A 19,353-nucleotide genomic window follows, 5' to 3' on the forward strand; every position below is an offset into this window, starting at 1 on the left:
CTTAATTTGCCCGTTTTTCAATGTTTTAGAATGAGTCACTGATGTGGTAAAGCATAACATGTCCACTCTGTTATGCTCATTTGTAGTGGAAACTGATAATTGTTTGTAATTTTGAAAATATGGTTAATAAACAGGTTAAAAATCTTCCTCAGTGGTCACTGTGCACTAGCTTGTTGTTCATCATGAGTAGCAAAGGCAGACTTTAGCATAACATGTCCCTCCTGTTACTGTCCACCCTGTTACTGTTTTGCAGAATAACAGGGTGGACATGTATTGGTACTTATAATTAATTTATTATTCTCAGTGAAAGAGAGAGGAGAGCACAGAGAAAAAATGTCGAGAAAAGAAGAGAAAGCACAGGGATTGTACCAGGAACATTGGCACCTCTGTGAAATGTTTTGTGGGAGAAGATGATATTGAAAGGAAAGCCCATGATATGATGGATGTGCCCCCGCTTGTGCCTGTCAAAGGAACAATGAAAATCCACCAAGTCAACAGTTTCTCTACAGGAACAGTTAATATAACTTAATTTAACCAGGATATAACATGTCTTTGTCAGGCAGACAAAGGTGCACTCAACTGTAAATGCTATGGGTTGAAGGAGGTGAGCCTGGGAGAAGAAGAAAGCCCACATTGCATCGAAGAACCATCACGGACTGAGGTCATCGTGAAAGAAAACATTGAGCAGTGGTGCATTGTCAACTACAATGGTGAACCCTACCCAGGAATCATCCAGGAGGTGGAAAAAGATGTGAGGGTGCATGTATTAGAATGGGACCAACAAGTTCTTCTGGCCAAGTCCACAAGAGGACATTAGCTGGAACAGGGATGAGCAGATTGTGTGCCTGATGAAAGAGCCACAACCTTTAAATAAGAGGTCTGTCCAGCTAGAGAAGACAGTGTGGAATTTCATAGAAAAACACATGGGATGCTGGTTTGTTTATTTTTTTTTTTTATGCATTTGTCAGACACTTTTATCCAAAGCAACTTACAGAGCCCTTATTACAGGGACAATCCCCCTGGAGCAACCTGGAGTTAAGTGCCTTGCTCAAGGACACAATGGTGGTGGCTGTGGGGCTCAAACCAACATCCTTCTGATTACCAGATTACCAGTTATGTGCTTAGACCACTACACCACCACCACTGTTTAGTAGTTTACTTTTGCTGTTACTGCTATCTGTGAGATGTGAGACTGAAAATGTTTTAAGTTTGAATGGTTGATGTGGACATGTGTCTTTCTTCTTCAGGGGGTGGCAGGGTAAATTAGTTGATTTTCTTTCATGACATATATTGTTGTTCAGTGGCGTGATGTCCACCCTGTTACCTCTGTGATTTTTATATTTTAATAAAATAAGTTCAACAAATGTAATGCATATCTTTGTGGTTACCTGAAGGGAATGAAATGGCAAAATGAAATAATTTAAAATGGGGCAAAAAACCATCGAAATATATTTTTATTCTAAAAGAAATGTGTTGAAATTACACTGTGCTTTAAAATACAACAACTTTTTTCAAGATAATGCTTGTTTATGAGAACTTTGTTTAAATACATTTGCAGGGTAAAGCCAGTGACATTTTAGCTCTTGGAAAACGTAAATACAGTAACTGCATTCAAAACACTTATTAATTGAGATAAGAATGTCCTGTAACAGGTTGGACATTTGGCCTTTGCATGTGTGAAGAATTTGGTCAAAATTATTAAAGAATAATATCCTGAACTGGACCAATATATTTTTCTTGTAGTGTAACGCCCTTCTTCAGATAAAATGGTTAAATCTTGGAAATTGTAACTTTGTAAAATTGTAAAGTTACCAAGCTGAAATAGCACCGAATAGTCAGAATAACCCACTTGAGGAATCTAGAATGGGGGACGAGAGCTCCTCTTTGCTGCGAGTTCCTTATTTTATGCTCTTTTACAGGCGAATCCCATAGAAAAATGCAAACAAATGTGTCCCCACTCAAGATATACGTACATCCACTGAGGTGCAGATGCAATCTTTGTTAATTATAATGTAAAGTTTTATATGGGCGGATTAGAACCTTTAACCTCTTATGCAATGAGCAAATTACCACTAACAGTTTTTACTGGAGCTGACTGATACAATCAGTACTGAGTTATCAACTTTATTATGTTAAACATTTATTTTAGAACTTGAATTGATCGTCAAGAATTACTTTTTATCAAAGCAGACCATTTAAAATAATCTCTTACAAGCGCTCAACGTTGCTGTGCTACTTCAAACGCTGTGTATCATGAGCATGCTGTTGTTATTTTGCTTGCCATTTTAAACTGATCTTTAACTTTATATGTCGTTCTTTTGATAACTCATGAACACAGTTACACATACTTAGAGTATACATAACAGACTGCATGTGTGCGAGAAGGTGACGAAAGAGGAATCCCTTCTAGACTGCCAATTTTGTGATCTTGCAAATTCAACCAATCTCTGCATTATTTGTGGTAGCTTGCCATTTTTTATAATTCCCGCAAATTAAAAAAAAAAAAAAAAAAAAAAGGTAAATCCGAGGGAAACCCATCGATCTCCTTCATGTTTGCAGCGGAAAAACTAATTCTTGAAAAGCCTAAATAGTCGCAACATGTACAAATGCACAGCAGCTATTGTATCATCTCCATAGTAACAGTGTAGTGTATCCTCCACATTGTGCGTTCACTATCAAAATCCTTCAAAACTTTCCTTCAAGACATGCATCAAAGCTAGCATTTAAACTTCACCCTGCATGCTGCGAATGAGACACAAAAACCTTGTATGCTGAAAGTAAATGTTCATAAATGTTTTTACTGATATTTACATTTATATTTATTCATTTGGCAGACACTTTTATCCAAAGCTTTTATACATAAGCAAATCATCTTAAGGAGACAGTGGTACAAAAAGTGCCATACTACAAAGTTTCACTAGCGTCTGAATAGTATTCAAAACAGATTAAATTGCAACAAGAAGTTTTTTTTTTATTGGCTGGTTAAGTGCTCATGGAAAAGTTGTGTTTTTAGCAGTTTTTGAAGACAGAAAGTGAGTCAGCTTCATGGATGGAGTTGGGAAGGTCATTCCACCAACGTGGTATGATGAAGCCGAAAGTCCATGAAAGTGTTTTGGTGCCTCTTTGTATTGGTACAACAAGGCGTTGCTCCTTAGCCAACCGCTGGCTTCTAGTGGGCACGTAGCTCTGCAGAAATGATTTATGGTATGCTGAAGCATACCTTGTGAATGTTCTGTATGCCAGCTCCTCTTTCTGATCTTGATCCTGCAATGACAGAATTTAATTTGTTATCGATGTTACCCCTAGATTTCTGACCATTTTGGAAGGCGTTACTGTGTTGCATCCAGCTGCACGGTGATGTTGTGTTCAACAGCAGGGTTGGCTGGAAAGACAAGGAGTTCGGTCTTGGCTGTGTTAAGTTGCAGGTGGTGTTCCTTCATCCAGGCTGAGATGTCTGCCAGACAGGCAGCGATTCGAGCGGTCACTGTGGTGTCGTTGGGCTGGAAAGACAAGTAGAGTTATGTGTCATCAGCGTAGCAGTGGTAAGAGAAACCATGTGACTGAATGATGGGTCCACGTGATGTTGTGTATATAGAGAAGAGAAGTGGCCCAAGCACCAAACACTGAGGTAACCCAGCATGTAGCTGATTTGGCTTGGACATCTCACCTCTCCAGGCTACCTTGAAGGACCTACCAGAGAGATTTGAATTAAACCAGTCAAGCACAGTTCCTGTGATGCCCAGCGAAGAAAGGGTGGAGAATATGAACCGATGGTTGACTGTGTCGAAGACTGCAGAAATGTCCAGCAGAATCAGGTCAGATGATCTGGATTCAGCTTTTGCCTGTCTCAGTGACAGACAGCAGGGCAGTCTCAGTGGAGTGTTCACTTTTGAAGCAGGTGTTCTGTGAGAGATTTGATTGAAAACTGCCCATTCAAGTCTTTTTGCCATAAATAGGATTAGAGTGACTGGTCTGTAGTGTTCTTTTTGTGTGGGGTTAAGTGCGGGTTTCTTCAGCAGTGGGGTTACTCGAGCCTGCTTAAATGTAGTGGGAAAAGTGCCTGTAAGTAGAGATGGGTTAAATTATGTGTGTGAGTGCAGATAGGATGGACGGAGAGATAGCCTGGAGAAGGTGAGAAGGAATGGGTTCAAGGGAACAGGTGGTGGGGTGGTTGGAGAGGAGTTTAGAGACCTCAGTGTTAGTCAGAGGAGAGAACATAGAGACAGAGGAGTTGCATACAGGAGACGGTTCTTTGACAGTGTGAGGTGCTGAGAATGTATTGCTGATGGTTGTAACCAGGGACGTGCACAGACATTTTTGGGGGCAGGGGCTCAAGTGGAAAAAAAGGGCACTTTGCATAATTATTTAGTAAAAAATTTTTTTTAAACAAAACATACAAAATATTAACACAACTCTGACTTCCTTATCAATTTATTTGAATTCCATCACACTCATGCAATATATATTAACAGATTTCGTTTGACTTGGTGGCTGCATAGATTCCTAAAATAATTCCCACTGGTTAAATGCTGTTTAAACAAGGCTAATATCATGAATAATTTAACAATTACATTTACCAAATAAATCCAATTAGAATAGAAAAACGAACATACACGTTCAGTAAGACACTGACTAATTGTGATATTACAAGTGACCTTAATATAGTAGGCTAATATATTGCCATTGATTACTGCAGGTAAATCAACGTGTTACTATATAAAACTAAATAGGCTATGTATTTTTTTTTAAAAACATCCTCACCATCAGCATTGGTGTGTTCCACCTCAACATGTCCGACGAGGATATTTGTGGGCTGTCCATCAAGCAGGATGCGGACATACACCATCACACACCATCACACCGAAATGCCTGTCAATACTTGACAGGCATTTCGGTGTCTCCATCATTGATGATTGAGATGTACTGAGCTGACGATAATTTATCTGCGGTGTTCTCGCGGATGGTATCTACTATCACACCGATGATGTTGGCACATGACTTGTCATTTGCATACGTCATGTAGATTTTAACACTGTTTATTTTCATGAGCTGCAACATGGGTTTAAATTTAGTAAAGGTGAGCTCTTCTATAGCGGTGTTAAATTTCACGTTCAGCTCTGCCAATTGAGCGGAATGTCCGGCAGCATCTTGGTGATTAAAAGCTTCAACAATCGAACCTGATCCTGAATTCTTTGGCACACACTGATTTTGGCATTTCTTGTGCTTGGCACTCTCCCCGTGTTTAATTAAGCTCTTGCGCTTAAAATGTGTGGATTCGGGGCCAAGTGATGCAGGCGGTGAGGATAGACGTGCTTTAGTGAGCTCCTCTGATTAGCTATACTATTCATCGAAAATCCTTCATTAATCTCCCTAACTGGAAGAAATTTGAGTCTATTAAGTATCTGGAGAACCATTATTGTTTATGGCAGAACACAATTTACGCCGAAAAGGACATAAAACACGAACAATTAGCAACGCTGCCGAAACTAACGACCTCGACACGCTAACCATGGCCGAAGATGTGGAAGGTGAAATATCACTACAGACTCTGTGGAAGGAGATCAAATCCAGCAAAGAGGACATTAGCAAAAAAATTGACAGGATGACCATTGACATTCAGGTCAAACTGACCCGTATCGAAACCTTTATGACAACATTATCTGAACAGATGGTCGAGGTCGAAACTAGAGTAAGCGTCACAGAGGACGACTTGAGAGACACTCGTTCGACAGTCAGTTGCTTGGAGAAAGATGTCTCCTACTTTATAGATAAAGTGCAAGACCTGGAGAACAGAAGCAGTTGATCTAACATTCGTATTGTTAACTTGCCGGAAAAGTCTGAGGGAGGCAATATGGTTTCGTTTCTAGAACGCATTATTCCAGAGATGCTTGGCGCCGAAAACTTTCCATCTCCTCCGACAATTGAGAGGGCGCACAGAACGGGAAATATTTCATCGAACAGAACGACTCCAAGGATAATCGTGGCAAAACTCCTGAACTTCAGAGAGAAGCAGAGAATCCTTCAATTGGCGAGAGAACGTAAAGAGGTATACTTTGAAAACTGATTTTCCCTGATTTTAGCGCGGAGCTGCTGAATGATCGGAAAGCTTACACGGGGGTGAAGCGAATGTTGAGAGATCGGGAAATCGAGTACTCCTTCGTATACCCTTCCAAGCTTCGGATCCTGCACAAGGGTAAAGCCAAGATCTTCTCCACGCCATCTGAGGTTAAGAACTTTATTGATTCACAAAGCAAGGACACAGAAGCTTCTACTCCTGAGTGAGAACTGAGATGCTATTCTCTAATGGCCTTCATATAAAAATCCCATGCCATGTGAGTTAAGAATACTTTTTTTTTCTTCTTCTTTAATTTCGTCGACAGAAGGTCATAACAAATAACATCACTCAATGTTGCTAGATTACAATTTTACCTCTGTTGTGTTGACTGCTCAGCTAGTCTAGTGTAATAAGTCCTTTGAATTTAAGTTTGTTAATTGATTCAATAAGTTTAATGATAATAGAGGATACTGAACGATATACACTTCTATTTAATTCATTTATTTTTGGAGGTGGAGTGTTGATACATCATAGGTGAATATATGGCTCGTCAGTGTCAGCTACAAATTCAGTAGCAAAGCAAAGGGTTTTAATAAGGCTATCTAATTTGCCTTTTTTCTTTTCTTTTTTTTTTGAGTAAAAATGTTAGCTTGGGTGACTTTTGTTTTGTTTTTTATTTTTCACGCAGCAAGATGTACTACATTTCACATTATGTTAATGGAGACCGACACGGTTACTTTAAAGCTCACGTCGAATGGCTAGTACTTTAAATTGTGTATCATGGAATGTTAGGGGTTTAAATAATCCAGTTAAAAGAAAGAAGGTGCTTTCATATTTGAAAAGGGTAAACACTGATATAGCTTTTATTCAGGAGACTCATCTTACAGATCAGGAGCATAGAAAACTTAGGAGAGAATGGGTTGTTCAGGTCATCATTCTCATCTAGTAGTCAAGGTGTAGCATTATTAATTCACAAAAAAATACAATTTAACTTGATTAATACACACTCTGATAATACTGGGAGATATGTAATCGTTGAATGTGAGTTAAACAGGGAACATATAACCTTGGTAAATGTCTATGGTCCAAACCATGATGATCCAGACTTTTTTAGTAAATTACTATTAAGATTAGCTACTGTTAAGGGCAACTGTATTCTTGGAGGTGACTTTAATCTAGTTCTAGATCCTCTTAAGGATAGATCCTCAAAAAAATCTCCTAAATCAAAAGCAGCAGCTATTTTGAGTCAGGGAATAACTGACTTGGGGCTGTATGATGTATGGCGCAATCTCTATCCAGACCAAACTGATTACTCATTTTATTCAAATGTACATAATGTTTACTCAAGAATAGATTTCTTCTTAGCATCACAATCAATAGCTTACCAAGTGAAGGACTGTATTTTCCTTCCTGCATCCATCTCTGACCACAACCCTGTCAAGCTTACGTGGGAACCAACAATGGCTTTACCCTACTCTAAAAACTGGAGATTTAGAACTTGTATGCTGAAAGACCCAGACTTTATCCAGTTTATGACAACTCAAATTCAAATTTTTCTTAAGGCTAATGCTAATTCAGCCTCACATTCAATTATATGGGAGGCACTTAAAGCATTTATGAGAGGACATATTCTCTCATACGGGGCATATAAACAAAAAGAAAAGAGAGCTGTTTTAACAGAGTTAGAAAAAGACATATGATCATTGGAATTAGAGCATTCATTGACTAATAATGAAGAATGTTTGACACAACTTACTCAAAAACGGGTATTATATAATGACGTGCACCCAGAAGGTTGAGTCTATTATGGCAAGAACAAAATATCATTACTACGAATTTGGAGATAAGACTAGCAGATTATTGTCATGGCAAATTAAAAAAGAAGAATCAGATCTGTATATTCACATGATACAATCAAATGACGGAAGATAGATAAAAGACCCTAAAGAAATGAATACTTTATTTAAGGACTTTTATGAAACTTTGTACAAAACTGATCACGGTCAGGGAAATGTTGATACTAAATCTTTTTTAAATAAAATACAGGTACCTAAGATTGATGATGAAGATAATAAACTATTGAATTCAGACATAACTGAGAATAAGGTACTTAAAGCCATTAATGCTTTGGAAAATAACAAGGCCCCTGGACCAGACGGTTTCCCGATTGAGTATTTTAAGTCGTTTTCAAATATATTATTAACCCCTTTTACAAACATGATTAAAGAATCACTTGAGAGAGGCTCACTTTCACACTCCCTGGAATTGGCAACAATAACACTACTTCCTAAACCAGGGAAAGATAGGCAAAAATGTGGGTCTTATAGGCCGTTAAGTCTTCTTAATGCTGATTATATAGTTTTGACCAAATTGCTTGCCCTAAGACTAGAAACTGTTATAACAAAAATAATACATCCAGATCAGACAGGATTCGTTAAGAATAGACAAGGCTCCGATAATATTAGAAGGCTATTACATATAATTGATATTGCTCAAAAGCAGAAATTATCAATGTTTATTCTGTCTATGGATGCCGAAAAGGCTTTTGACAGAATTGAGCCTACTTTTCTTTTTGCAACCATAGAAACTATGGGCTTTGGGTCCAAGTTCATTGGATATTTAAAAACTATTTTTAATTCCCCTAAAGCACAAATATACACCAATGGTATTATGTCAAGCACCTTTGCATTATCTAGAGGTTGTAGGCAAGGCTGCCCTGTATCTCCCTTATTATTTGCCCAGGCTGTTGAACCTCTCGCTATTGCAATAAGGTCCCATACTGTAATAAAGGGAATTAAAATTGGTACTAATGAACACAAATTATCTCTTTATGCTGATGACCTGTTGATATACCTGACCAATCCACAATTCTCTATCCCCCCCTTATTACGTGTATTTGAGGAATACAGTGATATATCTGGCTATAAATTGAATTATGACAAGAGTGAAGCATTTCCTATTAATATACCAGATGAGTTAAAATATATGGTTACACCACTAACACTGTGCACTAATGGGTTTAAATATTTAGGTATTCAGATTGATTTAACACATGACGACATGTTAAAAAAAAATTACTCCATACTTCTAGAAAGAGTGAAAGATGATATGCTAAAATGGAAAGAATTACCCTTATCATTAATCAATGAGTCAATGTTATAAAAATGATAATTTTACCTAAATATATGTATACATTTCTCCCCTTGAATATCCCCAAGTCTTATTTTAAGGAACTAGATAAAGCGCTTTCTGGCTTTCTGTGGAAAGGCAATAACCCTAGAGTAAAACTTCTTAAATTCAAGCACCGTATAAGAAAGGTGGGCTAAACCTTCCCAATTTTAGACACTACTACCTAACTTCGCAGTTTCGGCCTATATGGATCTGGTTGCATCCTGATAAGGTTGATACTAACTGGACAGTGATAGAACAGTGGGAGATGGGTTCCATCCCACTAAAAGTAATTCCTTTTTTGGGGTCAAAAAAAATGTTTGTCTACATTCACTAAAAATCCATTAATACTTCATACATTTACTGCATGGATGGAATCGCATAATCTATGCAGCCTTAGTATTGCTCCACTTAGGCATTTACCCCTTTGTGAAAACCCTATTATACCTCTTGGTATTGCTGATAGTACCCTAAAAGCATGGGCGAGTAAAGGTATAAAGACACTGAACGACTTGTATGCCAATAACTCTTTAATGAGCTTTGAATTGTTATCCCAGAAATATATAATCCCCAAACATCATTTCTTCAAATATTTGCAAGTCAGGCATTGGGTCAAAGAGGTCACCCCCCAGACATTTCCTAAAATTCCAACACTGTCGCCGTTTGAAAATGTTATTTTTAACAAGATTGTGTCCTCCCCAAAAGGTATTGCTTCTGTAGGATACAGCACATTAACAAATAATTTTAAACCATTTGACAACGTAATCTTGAAGCAGAGGTGGGAAAGAGATCTTGACTGTGCATATGATCTGGTGGAGTGGGAATGTGTTATGGAAAGAATGCAAACTATTTTAATATCTTAAAATATCTATTTTAAAATTTAATATTCTGCATCGAACATATTATACTCCTCAGAAACTTCACATGTTAAATACTGAAATATCTGCAAAATGTCAAAGGTGTAAAAGGTCTGAAGGCGACTTACTCCATATGCTTTGGAATTGTCCTATTTTTAATGACTTTTGGGAATATATAATTGATATATCTTCAAAGGTTATAGGTATCCCAATTAGTAATGATCCTAGAATTTGGATATTAGGGGATACTGATTTATTAGATTCCTCTCATCATGAAAAGTACTTCACACTATTGGCAGGAACTGCGGGGAAAAAATGTATATTAGTGAACTGGAAGTCGACTCATTCTCCATCAAGAAAACAATGGATCAATGAACTCATTTCATATTGCACCCCTGAGAAAATACTTTTCAATGTTAGGAAATCACCGAAAACTTTTGGAAAAATTTGGGGACCCTTTCTCTTATTGCAAATTAATTGCAATTACATTCCTTACATTTTAGATTTTATATTAATGATTAGTACAGCCAAATTAGTGAGGTCTGATTATGTAAAAGAAAAATGACAATTGTAATGTTATGTATATATGTTTTGTTTCATGTATCATAACTGAAAATAAAACTATATAAAAAAAAAAAACAGGCAAAAAAAAAAAAAATAATAATAATAATTTGTGGATTCAGTGGCGAAGGCAGTGTTACCTGCAACCTCTGTCACACAGACTTTACAGTGAGCCTTTTTTATAGCGGAGACACTCTAAGTCTTTCAGCCACTCACTCCAAAAACTGTAAGCCTTCTTTTCTGCTGGTGGATCCAAATTCACCACATGATCGCCATCACCAACTTCAGGAGTTACATTAGCTGTAACTTTAGGCGGCTTACAAAAGAAATCTCTCAGTGTTGTATTCATCTTCTCTCTTCAGCTCTTAACATTTTGCATGCTAGTTAGCTCCCTGTCATGTGACATGGAGCAAGGTGAAAAGGAGTGATTGACGGCTAATATTAACCAATCCAAAATCTGCATTAGATTTAAGAATGTAAAGATCAAGAATGTTAAGTTAAATTGGTTATGAAATGTTGAATGTAGCGGATGACTGGTCACTCTATCAGCTCACAGCAGGCACATAGTGCAGTAATTAGCAAATATTTTGTAGAGAAATGAAAACCGGTTGTGTCCCAACAATTATTTGCTTTCGCACAGATGCTCCCAAATATATTTTGAGGATGCCCAGATGACATTTCGGGAGCATATGCGACCACCTAATTTGCATATCAATGTGGCGATTGTGATGACGTTATTAAACACAAATTTGACTGTATTCACCTGTAATGTCTCCAATAAGTACAGTATATTGGCCTGTATGGCCATGATATATTGCCTTAGCTAGACTTTAGCTAACCTATTACATTAGCTAGTAGCTCATGAGTCATGAATGTTAGCAAGACACAAGTTAACTATATTTGCTTTTGGTTAATTAGCTGTAAAGTCGAGGCACTGTACACAACGCGGAGGGAGGGAGGGAGGGCGGGTATCGGCAAAATCTCATCTACCGACCTGATGTTTTGATTTTTTATTTAATAAATATATTTGTTTGACAGGGAAGCTGTGCGCCAACAGGAATATATATATTAATTTATTTATAAAAAAAAATTAAAAAAACACCCCAGAAAAAAGGGCACTTTCTCTCGAGGAAGAAAAAGGGCAGGTGCTCAAGCCCCTTTGATGTCTATGTGTGCACGTGCCTGGTTGTAACCTCATTAGAACAAATGTGGCGAAGACATCTGCTGTCAGTGATGTGTCAGGTGGTGGAGGACAGAGAAGTGTGTTGAATGTTCTGAACAAGCTGCAAGTGTCTGTGGTGCTGTTGATCTTGTTGTGGTAGTAGGACGTTTTTGCAGATTGAACATTATCTGAAAAAGTTGCAAGCAGAGACTGATACTAACCTAGATCTGCTGGATCTTTACATTTCCACCATCTCCTCTCAGCTGCCCTGAGGTCAGTCTGATGTTTACGAATGGCGTCAGATAGCCAGGGGCTGGGTGGTGTAGTACATGCTGGCCTAGAAGAGAGAGGACAGATGTTGTCTAGACAGGTTTTTAAAGTAGAGTTTAGTGTGTCTGTGGCATTGTTTACATCAAGGGTGGAAAATACATTTATTGTCGGAAGAGAGGTAGAGACATCAGTGGAAAGGCGTGTGGGTGAAAGAGAATGGTGATTACAACGAAAGGAATCCAAAGGTGGAGTCTGTTTTAATGTACTGTAGATGGGAGAGCCATGTTGCATTGAACAATGTAGTGATCAGAGACATGTAAAGGAGTAAAAAGAATATTTGAGTTGGTACAGTTACGTGTAAAAATGATGTCCAGCTGGTTGCCCGATCTGTGAGTTGCTGTGGTGTGTAGACTTTCCAAGTCAAATGAAGCCAGAAGAGCATTCAGTTCAGTGGCCTGGGGCTTGTTTTGGTGTATGTTGAAATCGCCAAGAACCACAAGTGTCCTACCATCCTCTGGGAAGGAGGACAGCAGGACATCCAACTCCTCAAGAAAGTTTGTCATATATAGATATATGCAACATAAAGAATAAGACAATATGACAAAAAAGACAATTTTCATATATGTAAAGAAAAATGAAATACTTGTGGAATTTAAATGAATACACTTGAATATATGAACTCTAATTGTATTTGTTCGTATGTGGACATATACTAGATTTAAATATCAGACAATGTAATAATGGCAACAGGCCTACTTATTGAATCCTCATTTGTGTTTTTAGTTTACAGATTTATTGTACGTCTATTTTAACCTTAGATAAGTTTTCTTGCAATCTCTGAGGCAGAACATTTTAATACATGCATAATTAAGTGTCTATCAGTACCCACAGGTTCACATAAATGTATGGTATTTTTCTGTGCATTTGTTTTTTGGTTGCTAACTGCATATTCAGTAATTATGCATGAAAATATTTACATGTAATTGCATTTAAAAGAATGGAGCGAAGTGCATCGCAAAATTTGAGACAAGCAAATTCAGTCATTTTGTAATCCCAGCTAGCCAAATTACATAGCCATTTCCTAACTGCACTGTAATTTGATGAAAAAATATCATGGCAATGTAACTGATTACATTGTGACAACAGGAAAAGTGAAATTCCTGTATTCATTGCCACAACATAACTTTGGAACGGTGCCAGTCCGTCATGACCACGGTGTGGCAACGTTGTGGATCAGCAGTTGTTTGTTAGTAACCAGTTGGTAATTTTAGTTTTAATAATTATTCTATGGGTGGACATGCAGTATTCTAACCTAATTTATGTCTATTCATTTAGAGGGTATTTAACTGGTGTGTGTATAAATAACGAATGCAGACTCAAAGTTAATGTACTTAATTTATTTTGACAGTGAACAGAGAAATAATGCAACAATAAAATAAATTGAAACCTATTGCCACAGAATTGCAATGAAATTACAAGCCAAAATGACTACTCTGCTCATATTAAATTAAAATCAACACCTAATTACTTGAATTACATTTGTTAATTTAATTTAAAGCCATTTTATGTTTAAATAAAAAAGGTAAATGACTCAGATAGCAAAACAAAATGTAAATTAACAATTAAAAATGACAGATGGACGAACGGATGGATGGATTATCTGAATTCTCTGAACTTTTAAATACTCTTTCTAGGTGATTCATGAGACTGTCACCACATTTAGATGACATTCTGCCAAGACATTGAAGGTGCTAAATTGCTAATAGATTTTGATATATCGGTGTTGCAATGGTGAGGTATTAAATAAATGGTGAAAAATGGGAAACAGGAAGTGTCTCATATCTTCTGTGTGCAATGTGAGATTTAGATAAAAAATGTATATAGCGCCACCACCTGGCAGCAGGAAGTGTGGCTCTTATAACAGACTTTAAAATAGTCCTCTTATTTTTTACTCAAATTGCTTCAAAATTGTTTAGAATAATGCCAAATGCATGTGTCCACCCATTGTTTTCCGAAAGCCACTAGGTGGAACTGGACCACAGTTGTGCTTGGGCCCGTCATCACTGCTTGCAGCTATATTTCGACTTGATATCTCCAACCATAAATGCACCCCATTGCCAGATGTTTGCCAGAATGTTTTGCTAGACGGGTTTATTATCATGAAATGCAGGAACTTGGATGCATTGCCTGATATTAACTAATACAAATGTAAGTTTATCATTAGCTCTGTAACTTTTTTAATTATTATTTGTTCAAAAGGCCCAGTTATACTCAGACGTGATGGAGAATTCTGACCAATCAGATTGCTTGATGTTACTGCAGCCTCACATCCCTGAAGCGAGAACACAACGTGAGCGTTGAGCAGACGCAATATAGCAAGTTAGAGTGAACAGTTCTCTAACTTCACTCTAGTTAGTTTAATTACTGTTCTTTGGCAGTACTTTTGAGTTTTCCCTTGGAATATTGTGTACGTGCATATAAAGTAAGTGCAAGTGGACTTTCTGTTCTTAATCAGTTGTTTGATCTGATGCATCATAGTATTAAACTAGCGACCTTCCAACTTCATTAATATTCAATCTAGAATGTTATGAGTGTCTGAGGACTGTGCTTCGCTGTATGTTTGAATCTGTATTGCACACTATTATTTATTATTTAATGATGATTACATGCAATTTCGTAATGGTCAGTTGGTTGCACAACGTTCACGTCTACTGATGTTCAGATAGACGCTATTTACGGTTTAGTGGCGCCACCCTGTGGGCATATGAAGAATAACAACCCAACAGTGTCATTTACCAACTTTATTTCATTATTATTATTATTATTTTATTACTTTACTTTACCATTTGTTCTGGTAGTCAATGTAGACATAAAGGGTATTGTTATATATTCAATTGGGTATTTATGTTGTGAATAAGAATGTGTACTAAGTTTATTTAAGTGTTAATTTGTTACAGAACCACACATGTATGCCCAACAAAGTGAATTTCAGTAAACTCATTGTAAAATAATAAGGGTTCTCAACAAATTATTCTCTTGTCAGTATAGTGTACTTGGCTGTTACAAGACACAGTTGATGCGTTGCAAGCTGTTTCCTGTTTGGTAAACTGCAATCTATAGAAATGTGTTTCTATTATCTATACTCTCTGTCCTAAGAACTAACGTATTTCATATCAAACATGTATGTCATGTCCAGCTAAGGTAAAGAATGTTTCTATTGGTTAGTCCAGGGGAATGTTGTTTTGCTGGACCATATAATGAAGTGCTGTACTAATAAACGTTGAAGAAGGATTTGATATTTGGTTCTCTGTGTCATTTCTTTCTTCCCTCAGCTGAGCCGCATCGAGACGGGGATTGCAGATCAAGAAAATCAATTAAATACATTGAATTACAAATTTATCTAACACTCATTGAAAGAACTTGGAAACTGCCTGGTGACACACACAGTTCCGACCGACTGTCTGCAGCATTTTGAATTCATCCGAATTAGTGCCTAAATCTAAAACCCCTCTATTTCAATTGTATTATTGAAACAGCAAACATGGTAATCATGTTCAAAAAAGCTAAAGGAATAAAATGGGTTTTTAAAGACAAAAATCATACATGTTAAGTTTTACATATCAAAAATGTTAATAAATGTTTTTTCTTTACTAATTTTACATACCTTTATCATCTTATGATAACACTGCAATTCTATCAGAAATTAATTGAAGCTGGATTTATTTTCCAACCATTTAATCTTACATATAACATCTCTTTCAGAAATAATTAAGACATTTGTTATAAAAGAAAGGTCGGGATCTTTATTATTAATTGTTAAATTTTTTTACTCACAAATTGAGAGACCTCATTCCCAAAAGTTTTAACAATGAGTACATGTACCTGCACGTTCTTACATCGATTATGCTTAATAAGCTGACAACGCGTGTTGTCATGTAAACACAATAAACCGCGTTCCTTTATCGGCTCATCCAATGTGTGCACATGCTGAGAGCAGGCCTCTTCACGATTTGACGTCAAAAGTAGAGAATAACGTGATTATTTGAAATGCCAGTTGAAAGCGGATTTCTTGCGTTATGACAAGTGCTCGTTGTGGCTGTTTTAAATGACAATGTGTGAGAGGGTGACAGCTGCAATTGTTCTCTCGTGCATGCATGTTTCACAGCTCGTGCTCTTGTCCAGTTAAACCGCAAAGAAAAAGTAAGCAAATGTGTCTGGATTCATGATATTCATCTACTGACGTGAAGATGTAATCTTGGTTTATTAAAATAAAAAGTTACATTAGGACGGATTAGAACCCAGAACTTCATGAAGTGGTGAAAACTTTACCATGAGAGCAGTGAGTCTTCATGTCTATGCATTCAGATACAGTGGGTATGGAAAGTATTCAGACCCCCTTAAATTTTTCCACTCTTTGTTATATTGCAGCCATTTGCTAAAATCATTTAAGTTCATTTTTTTTTCCTCATTATTGTACACACAGCACCCCATATTGACAGAAAAACACAGAATTGTTGACATTTTTGCACATTTATTAAAAAAGAAAAACTGAAATATCACATGGTCCTAAGTATTCAGACCCTTTGTTCAGTATTTAGTAGAAGCACCCTTTTGACCTAATACAGCCATGAGTCTTTTTGGGAAAGATGAAACAAGTTTTTCACATCTGGATTTGGGTATCCTCTGCCATTCCTCCTTGCAGATCCTCTCCAGTTCTGTCAGGTTGGATGGTAAACGTTGGTGGACAGCCATTTTCAGGTCTCTCCAGAGATGCTCAATTGGGTTTAAGTCAGGGCTCTGGCTGGGCCATTCAAGAACAGTCATGGAGTTGTTGTGAAGCCACTCCATTATTTTAGCGGTGTGCTTAGGGTCATTGTCTTGTTGGAAGGTGAACCTTCGGCCCAGTCTGAGGTCCAGAGCACTCTGGAGAAGGTTTTTGTCCAGGATATCACTGTACTTGGCCGCATTCATCTTTCCCTCGATTGCAACCAGTCGTCCTGTCCCTGCAGCTGAAAAACACCCCCACAGCATGATGCTGCCACCACCATGCTTCACTGTTGAGACTGTATTGGACAGGTGATGAGCAGTGCCTGGTTTTCTCCACACATACCACTTAGAATTAAGGCCAAAAAGTTCTGTCTTGGTCTCATCAGACCAGAGAATCTTATTTATCACCATCTTGGAGTCCATGCGGGCTTTCATTTGTCTTGCACTGAGGAGAGGCTTCCGTCGGGCCACTCTGCCATAAAACCCCGACTGGTGGATGGCTGCAGTGATGGTTGACTTACTACAACTTTCTCCCATCTCCCGACTGCATCTCTGGAGCTCAGCCACAGTGATCTTTGGGTTCTTTACCTCTCTCACCAAGGCTCTTCTCCCCCGATAGCTCAGTTTGGCCGGACGGCCAGCTGTAGGAAGGGTTCTGGTCGTCCCAAACGTCTTCCATTTAAGGATTATGGAGGCCACTGTGCTCTTATGAACCTTAAGGGCAGCAGAAATTTTTTTGTAACCTTGGCCAGATCTGTGCCTTGCCACAATTCTGTCTCTGAGCTCTTCAGGCAGTTCCTTTGACCTCATGATTCTCATTTGCTCTGACATACACTGTGAGCTGTAAGGTCTTATATAGACAGGTGTGTGGCTTTCCTAATCAAGTCCAATCAGTATAATCAAACACAGCTGGACTCAATTGAAGGTGTAGAACCGTCTCAAGGATGATCAGAAGAAATGGACAGCACCTGAGTTAAATATATGAGTGTCACAGCAAAGGGTCTGAATACTTAGGACCATGTGATATTTCAGTTTTTCCTTTTTAATAAATGTGCAAAAATGTCAACAATTCTGTGTTTTTCTGTCAATATGGGGTGCTGTGTGTACAATAATGAGGAAAAAAAATGAACAAATGATTTTAGCAAATGGCTGCAATATAACAAAGAGTGAAAAATTTAAGGGGGTCTGAATACTTTCCGTACCCACTGTACATGTATTTATTCACTGACTAACAAACTACCAGGCACAACAGTAGCAGATGTAGGGATAAAATTAACTAATTAATGATGTGAAATATTTTTAGAGCACTTAAATTGGTCATTAAGAATAGCTTTTAAAACAGTAAAATATTTTTTTTTATCTTATTAAATTATTTTATAAACTCACACAGAGACAAATAAACTAAAAAGTCTCAAATAAATGGTCAAAAATGGCTATTGCACCATCTTAGTAAAATGAATAAATATTAAAAGTGAGGTTTTTTTTCCCAATTAAAATGAGGTAAATAAGTAAGATGATCATTTGAAAATGAATAGAGATAATTCACCCAAAAATGAAAATTCTCTCATCATTTAAATCACCCTCATGACATGTGTATGACTTTCTTTCTTCTGCAGAACACAAATGAAGATTTTTAGAAGAATATTTCAGCTCTGTAGGTCCATACAATACAAGTGAGTGATAACCAGAACTTTGGAGGTCCAAATATCACATAAAGGCATCATAAAAGTAATCCATATGACTTCAGTGGTTAAATTAACGAATTCTGAAGTGATTGATTTGGTTTTGGGTGAGAACAGACAAAAATAACTCCTTTTTCACTATAAATGGGGATCATGATTTCAACTTACTCACACATCCTGTACCGCCATTCAGCAGAGACGGGTCACTTCTATTAAAATGAATGGGAGAAATTGGAACGGTCAACGGATGTAGAAAGGAAGTCCCACCTTACAGGTAAAAGAGCCAATGATCTTTTAGATACAGACATCGCCTCTCAATCGATTAGAGAACACGCATTAGCAATACAAGCCGGGAAATTTTTGTTTTTTAACATAACACCAGTGTTGTCAGATTCTGCTGCTGATTTGAAATATTTTCTTTGATCGTATAGTTTGACAAACCGTTTAGGAGATTTTGGTCTTTCCCCATTCAGGTAGATGGGAGCTGCCCTGGCATACCGCTTGTATTCATAGAAAAATAGTTGCCCAAGAGTATTTCAAAGGTGGCTGCCAAATAAACTGACTTGCTAAAAAGACCTTATGGCCTACTCCCTTCGAAGACTTTACCCTCCAATGTGAGATCTTTTGATGGTTGAAAGGTGTGGGGCTCAAAAATAAGTGTCATTTAGAACTCAATTTTCAAGTCATTTTTATTGGAAATTCTGTTTGAAGTGATCATACAGCATGACTATCATGAATGTTCTCCCTTCAAAGTGCCCTTCAGAGGGTGATTTATCCCATTTGGAATGCAGGCTTTGGCTCTGTGCATGCTTCAAGCACTAAGAACTGTAA

At 37.5% G+C, this 19,353-nt stretch overlaps 1 long non-coding RNA gene across 2 annotated transcripts; it reads right to left on the reverse strand.

The window, feature by feature from the left end:
• Window positions 1–2,873: 2,873 nt before the first annotated feature.
• On the reverse strand, window positions 2,874–15,356 carry LOC127650271 (uncharacterized). 2 transcript variants are annotated; one of them, XR_007971419.1, is made up of 3 exons: window positions 12,429–15,356; window positions 12,025–12,140; window positions 2,874–3,500 (listed from the first exon to the last, which is right to left on the reverse strand). It is a non-coding gene; the product is annotated as an uncharacterized LOC127650271 (long non-coding RNA). The 2 variants fall into 2 exon arrangements; XR_007971418.1 differs by having other exon boundaries at window positions 2,874–3,903.
• Window positions 15,357–19,353: the final 3,997 nt, after the last annotated feature.

This window comes from Xyrauchen texanus, chromosome 10 (assembly GCF_025860055.1).
Source record: "Xyrauchen texanus isolate HMW12.3.18 chromosome 10, RBS_HiC_50CHRs, whole genome shotgun sequence".
Taxonomy (NCBI): Eukaryota; Metazoa; Chordata; class Actinopteri; order Cypriniformes; family Catostomidae; genus Xyrauchen; species Xyrauchen texanus.